The following is a 15103-nucleotide window of genomic DNA, read 5'->3' on the forward strand; positions in this document are numbered from 1 at the left end:
TCCTGGGAGCCAGACCAAAGGCTCATCTGTGTGTATAGAGAGAAGCTGTAGGGAGTGGGTATTTGGGCTGGGAGGCGACATGGTTCTTTGGCGGGGACCAGTGTTGGGGTGAACATGACGTGTCACTGAGAGGGGATCAGGGGTTACGGATGAAAGGGACGGCTGCCTTGTCCTCTGTCTTTGGCCGACTGCGTGCAGCTGTGGGCGCCATTGTGGACATGCTCATTTGCATACATTTGGCAGGAGCTCTGGGAGGCAGCGCAGGCCAAGAGGAGCGGCCCCTGTTTAAAATGGAGGCGAAAGGGCGGGCAAGTAAACACCCAGTTGTATGCAGATACATACCCATACATTATGTGCACGGCAGTACACACAACGGCGGTCGCCAAGAGGGGAGAAAAAAAAGGCCTGTTACCCCAGTGTCAACATGTAAACACAAACAGTAGTGAGCGAGGGTGTAAGTTGCATTTCAGCAGGTGATGAGGCCATGTCACTCTGATGTCATAATGACAGAGTGAGCGACTGATGGAGTGTGCTGTGTGGGGCTCTTGGCCGGCGGCGGAGGGGTGTGTCCTACCCTGACTAGAGACAGGTTTATTGGGCCTGATGAGTGCTAAGCTCCTGTGCCTAGCCACAATGGAGCCTGTGATCTCCCTTTGTGGCTCATTGGGAAGCACTGGTGCGCTCGGCAGCCCCCGCTCTGTCATTAGACAGATTGTGAACAGGCTGCACAAGGCCCAGCCAGGGATGACGGAGCCACCAGCCACTTCATTAGGGGCATTATGAAGAGGACTGAAGCTTTCTTCTCTCCGCCTGTGTCCAGAATTCACAGGTCTGTTTAATCACATAATTCTCCTCAAGTGCCCCAAGGAGGCTGCAGCACAGCAAGGGCCCTTTAGACCCATGACAACTTGGAGAGATTAATTATATTCATCTTTTGGAATATCGGCAGAATAAGAGGGAATTTGATATTGGCTTGCTTTTATTTTTTTTTCCTCTCGTCTTTTTCCAACCAGCTCTTTGATGTCCTCCTGTTATTGTTGGGGGATGTCTGTGCGATTCTCTGCTGCCGGAGCTTTGATATGCTCTTGCAAGGGTTAAGGGTTAGCGTCCAGAGGTCCAGGGCCAGGACGTCCCAACTTGTGTCTTGGAGAGGGCTGACCTCTGGGCCCGAGGGTTGGCCACAGCGACTCCAGATTCGGCCCTCCTTTGATGCACGCTCTTTCACAGCAGTTAATTAGCCCGGGTGGCTAAACGTTTAGCCTGGGCGTGAAAGAGTCTGGGGTAGTATGTGTGTCCAAGACACTGCCCGCTTTTTTGCATGTCACAAGGTCCTTTGAAACAATGTGGTACTTGGACAACTTGTTTGCATAGGATGGCGGGTGAATGCTGCAGCCTATTCACTGGAGCTCATTCACCGGGAGGAGTTGTGAGAAGGCCTTTTCTGGTAATGAAGAGAAGTCCTTGACATTTCACTCATTTCCTCTAAATCAACTGCACGATTTCCCTCTTTTTCTGTGTCTTTGTTTTTTCAGAGGAATCTGTGCTGAAGAGAAGTGAAACAGAAGATGCTCTTATCAGGACAGTGGCAGTTGCAGCATGTGAATCCTCTCAAGCCTCGACCACATGTCGTCCCCTCATCTTTAAACAGTCTTTTGGGGCATATATATAAATTTATGGCTTTTCTTCAACAATCCACTGAGTGGTGAAGATTTAAACAAGGATTCAATTCTTCCTTCTTTACATTCTAACAACTTCAATAAGCCGTAGCGAGCCAGACTGGTGGCCCCAGCAGTAACATGCTGGATTCATCACTGCTTTAAATATCAGTTCTTTACTGCTGCACGTCAGGGTCAATAGGAAAGGGCAAATAAAGCCTGTTTGTTCGATTCTGGAGCGGCAGTAAAACTCCCCCTCGCCTCCTGACCCAGAGCGCCCAGGCCTTATAACAAGGTAATATATTACATCAAGACTCACCAGCAATAAACCTTAATTAACATACAGCAATAGTTGTGATAAACACATCTGCTCTCCACTGCGGGACCCTCTAAATACAGTAAGTCATTGAGCACCAGTGATGTATTTAAGTTTTCTTTTCCTGCCAAATCGTCTTTAGCCCAAGGCGTCCTTCAATCATTTGCCCACAGAGTAACATCAAATAAGATTTCATTTCATGTTGTTTGTGTGTCGGGTAGTGGGAGGAGGGAGCCGGCTTGGGTCTGGTTGATACTGTAGAGATATTGATCTGCTATTGAGTGCACACTATGTCCAGACAGGTTCCGTCTCCAGGGACCCAAACGCTAAATCGTTCCCCCATTTTGAGCTAACTTGCACGTCTGTGAGAGCCGCCACACTCTCAGGGTGAGGGCAACTTTATAGTAAAAATCCTTTCATTCATCCCGTCTGACTCTTTTCTTTTCCGTCTTTCAGCTCTGCATCCATCTCTTACACCATTGCACCTTGTATTGATTCAAACGTAGCCGCTGCCACAACAAACTGTGATCTTCAATACATGTTCCCAAGCAAGACCCTTTTTGTTTTAACAAGCATGAAAGGATTTTAGGAGATTTACAGTCTGCCTGTGATTTATACATCAAGGCTTAACCTATTTCTTTATGACGAAGGAGTTGCAGGGGATGAGGCGGTTTCTCCCCATAAAACTTGATGATTCACTCGTTTGTGCAGATGTGGAGAGAAATATCTTTAAAAGGATATTTTTCTAAAGTGTGTGATCAACCACAATGTTCCTTTTTCATGATGGTGTTGATGGTGTTCAATCATGTGATGGAGGCTTTTTCTGAGCTTTCAATCCCACAATGATCAATACAATAGAGCTTTATTCGAAACCACAAATCACACGCAAACCCAAAGATCATTATTAACGTACAGAAATCAAATATTATTTCAAACACATTGGTGATTTTTGCGTTATTTTGTCAATCTTATTATTTTATAATGTAATCAACAATTTTTCTAGATAATTAAGTCATTATGAAAGATGAATGAGTATCACGATAAACGATTGAATCAAACAACTCTTACTCTCCGAACTATTTCCACTAGATGTTTGCTGGAGCGTATAGTCCCTCCATATGTGCTGCTTTGTTTGTGCGTATACGTGTCTTTGTCTGCAGTTTCCTTGGTAGTCAGGACAGGTTTCAGGGTGCTCCGAGCTGCTCTCCAGCTCGGCCACCTGCAGCTGAGGATCGATCAGCTCCCTGACATCCTCAACCTTACCCCCCCCTCCTTCCATCACCACCACCACCAGCTGGCCCCCACCGCCCGAATCCCATCCTGTCCCGTCCCTGTCTGTATCAGCCAGACCAACAGGGGGCTGCCTGTTTCTTCTTTTCTCTGGCGTGAGTCAAGTCCACATCCATTGGTCTTCATGGCTGCACAAAGGATACTATTCATTTTTATCTTGTGCTATATAAATAAAGTTTATTACTACCATTATTATTACTAATGCCAACATAAGCTGACACAAAACTCACGCACCATAAACCACTGTGGTAGCAAAGCTGCTGTAGGTACAGATGGAATATTTCATGTTAAATGATTGTTATTTTGCTTGGTGTCATTTATTAAAAGGAAATAAATGTTTCACCAAAAATTTTAATCATGTGGATCTTTAATCTTTAATGTGGATTTATCTGTAACACTAGTATTATTAAGCAGTATACACACTTTTAATAAATAGTATAATGTGGCTGTTAGCAGATGGTGTATAACAGCCAACTATAACCCTGCCTATGGGCATCCATAAGTGGCAGCTATAAACAGATAATGAATGACGATATTCACACATAATGTATGAAGAAAAAATATATCTTCAAAGTTATTGTTCATTAATTAACATGAAATGTCCTTATATTGGCTTATAATTACTATGTAGTGTGTTACAAACGATCAGATATTTGCATATCCTTATAAATTCTAAATTAAAGGCAATAATAAAATAATAAAAGAAGAAGACTGCTGACTCCAATAAAATAAAATGTTTTATTTATAAATTTTTTTACCAGAACAAACTGATCCTGCTGGGGGAAGTGAAGGTCGTGCCGGACCCTCACATGGTTTTACTCCCTGCTGCACATCCAGAGGAGAGAAGAGTTCTGTTATCAAGGACTCTCCCTTAATGATGAAAGTAAACAACCACAACAAGAGTGTTTAATATTTCATAGCCCACCCACAGGTGTGGTGGTGTGAGGGGAATAACACATACATCCACACATACCAATGTGGGTCTGATAGAGACGAGGCTGCTGACAGTACGTCCCTGCTGCAATTGGCCAGATCTCCTGTGTGTATGCATGTTTGTGTGTATGCATGTTTGTGTGTGTGTGTGTGTGTGTGTGTGTATGGCCTTGAACATATTTGCTGCCTCAGTCGTTTTCTTCTCTCTCTCTCTCTCTCTCTCCGCTCTCCCTCTCTCCTCTGCCCTCTCTCTGTGGTGATATATGGAACATATGGGAAATTATTGTGGGGTTATAAAGGGCTGTTGACTTCAGCAGACATGCAATAAATTAAGCTGTTTGTGCAGGGGAGGAAAAACACAAGCTCTTTAGGAACACTTGGTGCAGATTTCCTGTACAGACCCTGCTCTCTTTCTTCCCCTCTTCCTCTCTAACTCCTCCTCTTACCCCTGAGCCCATTCCCTGTCTCCGCCAAACTCCCTCTCGCTATTGTAACGCAGGCCACAGCACAATCTCATTCTGTTCTCCTAGTTGGTGGTAACACAGTGGGATATATCCACACAAATTACACACATAAAACTCGCAAAGCCTGGAAAATATTTTAATAGTTTCCGCACCCCCTTAGCGGCAACAAGCTGCATGTGCAGAGCTGGCGAACACCAGCAACATTATTGGTGCAATTAAATGTGAAACACAAGAGAGGAACATAAGGGAGTGGGAGCCCAAAATGGCTGTAAACAAGGAAAATGACACTTGACAAGTTGTAATTTATGGACGTCGTTTCAAAGGCGAGAAACTCACCGTTCCTGCACTGGCAGAGGAGGAAGAATGAGGCACAAGGATCCAGGCATTAGAGGAACTAGTCACTGGATGTTAGTGCATCAAAGCCACACAGAGACAAAAAAAAAAAAGGGAAAGAGAAAGCTGTGACTTCAAAGTTGAAGCATGATGAGCAATGCTCATAGAGAGAGAGAAGAGGAGAGGAGGCTTTGCAGGATGATACTACCAAAAGCAGGCGTACTCTCCTCATCTCAAAGTCTCAAATGCACACACGCACACACATGCACACACAAACAAACACACACGCACACGCTGTCTGGGGAAGAGACGCCATTAAACAGAATAGAACTCCAGCTCTCGTATACTCCAATCCCATCCAGAAACAAATCAGAGTCACCACTTTACTCTCTTTCCAAAACGAGGACAAAGCTGAACCAAAACAGTCGCCGAAAATAAGCACGATGAAGAAAAACTGATGAAAACTTCCAATTTATCCTTCAACAGCGCTCTCGGCCAGATGTTAGTGTGATACTTAACTCTTCTTTGTTTTCACCTTTAATACCCTCGCTTAACTAACTCCACGTACAAAATACTATGTGTGATTTTGCATTTCAGTGCCAACACAGTAAATGGAAATGGTCGATTTACCTGATTTCTTGTATCACGATCTTATAAGAAAGCGTCAAGTGTTTCCTCTGCTTCGATTTGCACCACTTTTAAACTTTTTTTCGATACCAAATGGTTTCTTGAAAACTAATCTTTCACTAATTTGTCATTTTTAGTCATTTAATCACCACTGGGGTCGTTTTTTTCCACAGAGCAGCCAACCCTGCTGTTTCACGGCTCTCCCTAGTTTCTTATCTGCTTTTCAAGAATTACATTTAAAACCAATTGGATAAAGGGATCTAATGCATGTGGAGCACAGCATAAGCTTGTTCTTCAAAGTTGTTGGACCAGCCAAAGGCATTGAGCAGTGGAAAACGTCTAATTTGGCCAAACTGCCATCGCTTTGTTTAAAGGTACCTCTCCTCTCAAACGGGATCCATTTGTCTGCCCTGAATTCCACCGTCGACCCGAGGAAGTGACGACGCTTAACCAATAATTTAAAAGTCCTTACGGCTGACAGTGGAGCCCCTTTGCCACATAAATGCACGAGTTAAATTCGCAGTGTAGAAATCCTGTAATTCACTAAACGACAAGATGCTTGTCTGATGCACCAAGCACCTCCAATTGCAGCTCATTAACTCAGTCAGGGGGAAGCGTTCTACAAGCGCTGAGAGAAACTATTAAAATGCTGCCATTAACTGGAAGAATAAATATCTCGGTTGCAGCCCAAAGTGTCTTCATTTGGGATCAAATGTGAGATATGCCGTTGCTATGGTAATATGGCAATGGCTGTGGCCCTCCTCCCAGCTGTTGGTGGATTTTTTTTTGTGTAAGAGGGAGAGAGAGGGAGAGAGAGAGAGAGAGAGAGAGAGAGAGAGAGAGAGAGAGAGAGAGAGAGAGAGAGAGAGAGAAAGAGAGAGACTGTGTGTGACTGCGTGTTTGTGTGTGTGCACGCATGCATTGATGCTGCCTCCGTGCTGTGCTCCCCCTTTCAGTCTTCAGAATAGTGTCTCTACTAATCCGTGAAAGTTGCGGCGCTCTGAACCAGTGGCCAAGCCTTTTCCCACTGAACCAAGGCCCAGGGTCTGCGCTCTGCTTTACACTTGATTGGTCCCTCCCATGGCAGGACTCCCCTCCCTGCTGGGTGTGGGCCCGTCCCCCTCGCTGGGCTGCTTAGCGCTGCCTAATCGCCTTCTCTCCACCATAATTACCAGCGCTGAGCCCGGGACTCACCAACACACCATTAAAGTCTGGCCCGGTCTGGCCCTCACACATCCAGCACTTAGCACAGGCCCAGAGACACGCAGGCCTGTAAGACCAGGCCCGGCTCCACCACGACAGCACCTGTTCATGCCTGGGATGCCCTGCAGCACTGTGGACTTGGCTGGTGGTGCTGCTGGGTAGGAAGAAAGCAAGGGGGGTGGCAGCTGTGCTGTTGTCCTCCTCCCCCTGCAGTGGAGGTGATGTGTTTATTTGGGCTGGGATGGTGCAGTGAGAAGCTGTGAGAGGTAACTATCTCCCTGCTGTACAGAGTAGCAGAGAATCCACCCTGCAGAGACAGAGCCCTTTGATATGTGACCACTTCAAACCCACACATACAATGGAAGCAGTCAGTTGTGGAAATAGCCCACGTTGATGTTGTGTGGGCAAGGTGAGACAAATTTCCTTTGCTCGAAACCGACCCTGCACTTTATTTTTCCACCCCTGTATACGTTCTCAGCAAAGCAAATACAAAACATATTGTAGCCTACATTCTGAACATTTTGAAAACCAGAGATGTGTGTAGGAAATCAGAAATAGAAACACTCGCTCTCTCAATTCTGTCGAGCCCACGAGGTGCTCGAATTTCAGACTATTGCACCATTGGTGAAAGCATATGGGACGGTCCAGGTGAAACGCAGTGACCTGGCAAACAGTCCAAAGACTGGTGAGCGCTGCGTACACGTCAGAAGACACTGGGTGTGCTGGCACAAACAGTACCCAGGATGTGGATCAGACAGACACCCAGCACTCGTTAGCTTATTACTCTCTTATTAGGAACATTTTTGCCTTGCATGGATTGGCAGAGTCCCGCTAACCACCCTCTTCACATGGCCCAGGCTCTGTCAGAGCTGATCAAAAGACATTTCTTCACATCTCCAGACGCCAGGGAAAAAAAGACGAGAAGAAAAGAGGGAGAGAAGAAAAGAGCCAGAAGGGGGCATACTGCTCTCTCTTTACTCTGGTCTTTTGGTGAATGAGGACTTTTCACAATGCCCTCTCCTTTTTCTTTATTTTTTCATTCTTCTGTTTGGGAAAAAAAAAAAAAAGAAAGAAAGAAAAAAAAAACCAGCATTTCCCATTGCGTTTGGCCAAATTGTTTTTGCCATATCAAAAACAATTATCCTCAGGTGAAGAATGCGCCTGCAGAATTACAACCATTCCAGGGGGAGAAAGAGGTCTTCACAAATCTGACTGGCTTCCAGGCAGCCGAGACCCCCTCGAAGTGGTAATGAAAAGTGTAACTTTAGCCTCCCAGCTGTACGTCTCAATCCATAATCCTTCACCAAAAAACCTCACCGTAGAGCCGCCTACCACTCCCATGGCGCTCCCAGTCTGTGCCGGGCTGGGCCTGCACTGATTTATGTGGCAGTCCTGTGTCATACTCTCAACCTGAAAAGGATTTGCTCTCCTATATTTACCAGGGTGGTCAGGGCAGCTCTCAGGAAACACAGAAAGCCCAGTCTCTGGGCCTCACTCCCAGTCTTTTTTACCCCTCTGTGCCCAGTACGTGGACATTGTGGACCTTACCAGAATCAGATGAGGCTCCAGTGTTTCCATAGTGCAGTGCTGAGGTGAGTGTCTGTGTGGGCTTGTGTGCGTGTTTGTGTGTGTGTGTGTGTGTGTGTGTGTGTGTGTGTGTGTGTGTGTGTGTGTGTGTGTGTGTGTGTGTGTGTGCAGAGCTGCCTGCGACAACACACAGTGCAGAGGTACCTGGTTAGTTGAGGATTGGTAGCTCGGCCCTGTGAAGTGACAACAGACCCACAAATCTCTGAAACGCAGATGTAGATCACACATCAGCACATTTCAGTCGTTCCATCTCCTCGATCTTTGTGTGTTTGCGTCACCTTATCTTCAGCTGCTGTGTCACAAAGATGCAGAAAAGATCACGAGCTTGACACTGTCCCTCTGCAACATCTACAGTACAGTGTGGTCATTTTCTAGTTCAGCCTCAGCAAAGTGTCCTACAGTCGTCTCCCAACTGCTCCTGAGAAACACCATAGATTAAAAATGTAATGATTCCCAGTGAATTATTCTGCCAAACTTGAAAGGGAAGACGTTCATCAGCATATCTCTAACTAATTGATGACGTGTGAGTAAACGACATGATTTGGAAAAACTTGACGTAAGCGAGCGCAGTCTTCAGCAGGTCTGTCCATCACGGTTTTTTTTTTCTCCCCCCGCTGCAGCTGACTTTAGTAAAAAAAAAAAAAAAAGTACAGATTGTGCTACTTACCAAAGCTACACGACGAGTAGAGTCGAGAGCTGAGCGAGTGCAGGTAGATGAGCCGTGGTGGATGGTGGAGGTCCACTCTGCCTCTGTGCATCCACTCAAGTCAAGTAAACACGCCAAGGTGACCTCTGGACAGCTGGGCTTATACATCCTGTGGTGGGTTCTCTACGTGGTGTGGCGGTGGGAGCAGTGGGTGGTTGATGCAGACTCTGGAAGGGATCAGCTCATCCTATTTTAACGTGCGTGTGCATGTGTGTATGTGTGTGTGTGTGTGTGTGTGTGTGGTGTGTGCGCACCCACATTGTGCGCACACACATGTGTCTTGTATGCATGTGCATTTGTCTGACAGCCATGTGGTTCATGCTAAACACCGTCCAACGCTCTGAGCAGGAAATGAAAGCAATACATGCCTTGGACATGCACAGCACATGCCTGATACAATCCACTGGATATCTGCTTAAAGGGGCAAATTAAGAGATCTCCTTCCTGCGAAATCTCAACAGAAAACTGGCGCTTACCGTCCACATACCAGAATTTCAGTGACACGTGGCACGAACTGAGAAAGACACCGGGACCTACACAAATGCAGACAAAATGGCCGCTGTTGCTAAGCTAGCAGGGGAGGAAGAAGATGGAGCTGGATCTCTCAGGATGCTGCACGTTCCCAGTTGACTTTACATTAAGGCGCTGCACCACACACCGCATCGCAGAATTTCTCTTTTGTCCCGTTTGCTAAATTCTCCGCTCTCGCACATTTAGTTTCCCCATATAAAGTCTGCGCTGTAATATTACACAAGCGATTCGCTCTCTTTACATTACGACTTGTGATGGACTTTTAAAAATGTGCAATTTGGTTTTCATGGCATGAAATAGTTTGCAGTTTACACAATTTATGGAGAGATTACGTAAATAAAAAAAAAAATTTTACGCGGCACACTTCAACAGACTTCAGTGTTCGAATGAGTTCGACTATGTAAATATTTTCAGCCAGAATTGTGAGTTATGAGATGAGTAAAAATGTGACAGCTTCATATGAAAGTCTGTTTGAGACACTGCAGTTGAAAGCCTTCATAGTATGACACAAGGAAAGCCTTCAAATTTTTATCCTTTTTTTTTTTTCTCCTCCTCCTTATGCGTTAGGTTAACTTTGGAAAAATCATGTGAGAGATAGTTTTCTTTGTAATTGAGATTTAAAGGATGAGATTGGTAACTTTCTCTCCCAGTGTACTTTCCCACTGATCTCAGATTTTAAAGTTTAGATTATGGAGGTGTTTGGGGGGTTTTACAATATGCTCTGTAATGTTTAAAGTTTCCCTGACAGGTTTAAGTAGGTTAAAGGTAGGAAAGAAGAGAAGCAAGAAAGAAAGACACAAAAAAGAAATAAATGTGTAAAATATGTAAAAAATAAAACCTGTATTTTATCTTAAATTTATGTTGTAGCCAAATTTTGCACGTAAAATACGATTTTCGGTCGTTTGCTCGAACGAAAAGAATGACTTGAACTTTACATCCGTCAACAAGCAAATGTTTATTGTTCGCTCCTTCAATACTGTTGACCCAGGGATGTAAATACAATACAAAGGAGCAGTACAGAGCTGAAGGTTTGTGTTGTGGGTGATGTAAAAGTGTTCTGATAAGTAGGAGGGACACTGCTGACAGTTCAATGTCCTCTCTGCACATGGACATATGAAAAACAGATGGTGGCCTTTCATTCTGCAAACTGAGGGAAGTTTCACGTTTCAATCTCAGACAAACATCTGACTTGACTCGCAAGTTTTTGATCAAAAAAACGCTGGCTCTTATTTATCGTTGCATATTATTAGATTGTGATGAGAGCATCTTATTCCAGACAATGTTCCTTGAAGAAAAGGAGAAACTTGAAATAAAAGCATCTTCTGCCAATTATATAGCACCTTGAAACAGAGAGCTAATGAATTGCCTTGTCTTTTGATGCCGCACGTTAAGTTTCACAAATGTAGAAACAATTGAGAAGAATCACAAAGACGTTTATAAACAGATGGCTTCTTCAACAAACAGCTAAACCAACACTAAATAAGCATAATTACTTTTCCGTTGTTCTTGCAGATTTCATATTTGTCTGACATAAGGTGAAAAAGTTAGCAAGAATTTTCAAATAACTTTCTTTTCTCCCGCCGAAGAAATTAGGATAGAAAGCTACGAAACCCACTTATAATTGTCTCTATTTATAAAAAAGTATTTGAGTGCGAATAAGACGTCAAAACCAAAAAATAAAATTGATAAAATTACGGGACACCTGTGCTTATTCTAACAATCACACTGTAAAGTATTATTTTGAGTCAGCATTATTTTTCATGATCAAAATTTTAAAGAAGAGCCCTGTTAATCATTTTTTAAATACAGCAATTAAACATTTTTATTTCATGTTATAAACCAGAATAAAAACCCTTAAAATATATATATCGCACAACATCGCTTTTATTTTTAATTATTTTTTAAATTACCCTGTATTTCTATTACACATTAACATATTGAATAAATTATTTATTTCATAATATGATTGACTTTGAAGTTTATTTACTGCAAAAAGTAAAATTAAATAAAACAAAAACCAGCTTCCCCACAACCTCGGCTTTGGTGAAAATATAAATTACATTATTATCTGCTTTAATTTAATTTGAGATATATTTTTAAATCAGACTGCTGCTAATCCAGATAATTAAAAGTTTAACATTCGACCATGTATTTTTTTTTTATGTGGCGGTCTTATTTATTTTTGTTTTCGTTATCACAGAAATACGGTGAATTTTAAAGTTCGGAAAATTGAAACCTATTTTTTCAATGAGGATAATGAGGTAAAAGCGACGGAATTAATGTGAACTAAAAACAGACGTGTGGTTTTACAGTTATTGACAATTTGTTTTAATTAAATTTTAATACGAATGGATCAGTGCTGTGTTGATGCCAACATTAACAAATATGAAGTGTACGTTTTGTTTTGATATTCTGAATGTTTTTCGGCACCAAATTAGAATATATAGAAAATGGTAAACTGAAATGATGATGATGATGATGAAGATGATGATGATGAGAGTATTATGAGCACAGTGTTAGACTCTGAGAGGGAAATGATTAAATGAGTTGGGAGGCCTGCATATATCACAGAGGCCCTGTTTTAATTGTGTCGAGTTAAATTGCTTCACCTGATTCACCTTCTGGTCACATATTTCTTTAAACATGGCCTAAATGAGGCCGGCCACAATTCTAGGGCACAAAAGAGACGTGTCAGAGTCACAGCCCTGATGAGAAATAAATAGGGAGTTGGGTTTTGTGGATTCTCTTCAAAGACGTTCCAATTTCACACACAAATTAAAGCACCCTAATATTTTAGGCCCATGAGTGATTTTCCTGCTTTTAGACTTCAGGCTTTTTTTTCTTTGCCTTAGTTACAATTGAGACAATCGATGGTAAATGACTAAATTCATCAAAGCAAAGCATAAATATATATTTGTAGAGGACATAAATAATATGTTTATAAGAGCATTATCAGAAATACAAATACTGTATATAAGTTTAACCTATTTTTACTTTAATATTGATCGGTTGACACTTTTCCGTCTCTGCGCCTTATAAACATTCAACTATGCAGAAATGTAGTCTCATCTATCTGTTATTTGTCAGCACTGTGGTTTGACTGCTGAGGTTTATTTTAGATATTATAAAAAAAAAATGTTATCTGTGGTATCAGCTGTCCTGCCATCGCAACACATCACATCTCAACACGTGTCTGAGCTGAAAGCTGCCATGCACCACGTTTGAGTTGGGAACATGTTCTGCATGTCACCAAACATCTGCAAAGATGACACACATGATATGTGACCTGCTCACATTTCACTGCAGGAGCCGGATTTAAACGAGCAAGTGCTACCGACACAGTGAGGACATCTCAGTCACCTTTAGCTTCAGGTTTTTAAAATCACATTGTTGCTACAAAGAGAATAACAAATTGCACCTGAATGTAAAAACCAACGAATCTTACTCCCATTTCGGTTTCACACAATTTAGATTCGTCCTGCACACGTAAGTGGGACCTAAAATCTTCCCTGCAGTAAAAATGGGTCAGCATTATATAACCAGGAAGTTGACTGCCAACTTCCTGCAGCTTGTTTATGGTGACATCTCATTGCTTGGACGACGGGGTCCTGCCAGTGTGTGTCTTTATTAGTTTCTACGCACTGCTGGTGTGGGCACCCCAGCAGCAGCAGTGACAGCCCTTATCCCTCCTCTTGTGCCCCAACTCATACTAAGCCCTGGATTTGAAGGACAGGCAGCTCAGGACAGAACAAGTGTGCCAAAGCGGAGCGTAAGCAAAGCTTTAGAGCACAGGGGCCACACTGCAGTGGATCTCTGGTGGTCAACAAGTACTCCACACTTAAAGCTTAAAAAAGACGTGTCCCAGTTAATACTTCTTCTGCCATATAGTCAGGTTTCAGCGGAAAAAGAGAAAAGTTAAAGGGCAACAGTAGAGAGCAGGATGTTACCTGTGGAGTGTGTGAAGTTGATCTTTGGACACAAACACAATCATCAGCCCAAATCCTCACATCTTCAAGGCCCCATATTCACACACAACCTGGATCCCTTCAGCAATAACATTACAAGTTCACACCATTTTCTTAAATCATGAAAAAAAAGAACAATATAATACAAATTTCACACATGCAAAAAAAAAAAAAGCTCAGTTTTGGTTTACCTTACAATTTGTGCATCCTTTATTCCAAAGGAAGAAAAACAAAGTTTCCTCCAGGGCAGCACCAGGAGGTGCTGTATAGCAGTTAGCCTTTAGCACAACACCATCAAAAACAAACATGGCTGATGAGGGGGGCAGGGCCGACAGTAACGTGCACAGGTTTCAAAGACTTAGTGCAACGTTAATGTTGGAGGAGCAGCGTCGATATTAGCAAAGCGCAGCCCCTATCCCCGCATGCCCTCCTACCTGGGGATCAGTGAGGACACCAGCAGAAAAATCCAAAGCCACGCTGAAAAGTGTAGCGCTGTTGTGGGCATGGAAGCTAACCCGTAGTTACGGTCACCTGAGTTGCTGAATTTAACGTACATCACAACTTAAACTAACTTTTATTTTTTGTCAAACTATTTGCGGCTTACTTATTTTCATATTTTAAAGCCTTTTCAACATTTTAGCAAAGTATCTTAGGAACAGTGCTGCAAGTAGTCGGAGTATTATTACCAGAAACTGTAGTGGTGTTGTGGTTATATACCAGTGAGGAGATGAGGAGACAGAATGGTTTGGATGGTGAACAGTGGACTGAGCGACTGGTTCATTCAGTCCCAGCACAAAGTGATAAACTAAAAGATGGAGCGAGGCGACCTGGTCCTCCTTCGTCCTCATGTGAAGTGTGAAACCTCACCCTGACTTTGTAGCGCTGAGGCGCGTGAGTCACAACTGTGAAGATATAATGTTATTTAGACCCGATCTGTCACCAAATGGAGCGGAAAGAAAAAAAATAGCTTGCCAAGTGCACAAGTCTAACATTGCCACTTATGAGACGCACACACACACACACACACACACACACACACACACACACACACACACACACACACACACACACACACACACACACAGTCTTGTCTCCTTGACTTCAGAGGACATTGCATTGACTTAGGACATTCATTTCCAATAGACTCAAATTTTAACCCTAACTACTCGCTTTATGCTAACCCTTACGCTAATATTAGTCTTCACCTTAAAATGTTGAGATTTACGTTATGGCGACTTTCTTTTTGTCCCTATAAGGGAGACAATTCCCCCCCGAAAATCTGTAATACCTGGATCACACACACACACACACACACACCTCAGACACATACAGTCTCGGGGTCATTAACCTCGCAATGGCGCCAATTAATAAAAAGTGAATTCATGGAGTTGTCATTAACAGGATCGCTTGCAAAGGTCAGGTTAGACATTAAGGAGTAAGTGACAGAAGTATCAACACTTTTATATTTCTCTTAACATAACACAATTATGTGA

The 15103-nt window shown here is 43.0% G+C and overlaps 1 long non-coding RNA gene across 1 annotated transcript in view; it reads left to right on the plus strand.

Annotated features, from left to right (window-relative positions):
- The first annotated feature begins 8268 nt into the window (after positions 1 to 8268).
- LOC118112563 overlaps positions 8269 to 15103 on the plus strand; it is a 31965-nt gene continuing 25130 nt past the window's right edge. Inside the window, exon 1 of the long non-coding RNA XR_004697245.2 lies at positions 8269 to 8413. This is a non-coding gene — a long non-coding RNA (uncharacterized LOC118112563). The remainder of the gene's footprint in view (positions 8414 to 15103) is intronic.

Source organism: Hippoglossus stenolepis, chromosome 7 (genome assembly GCF_022539355.2).
Source record: "Hippoglossus stenolepis isolate QCI-W04-F060 chromosome 7, HSTE1.2, whole genome shotgun sequence".
Lineage (NCBI taxonomy): Eukaryota > Metazoa > Chordata > Actinopteri > Pleuronectiformes > Pleuronectidae > Hippoglossus > Hippoglossus stenolepis.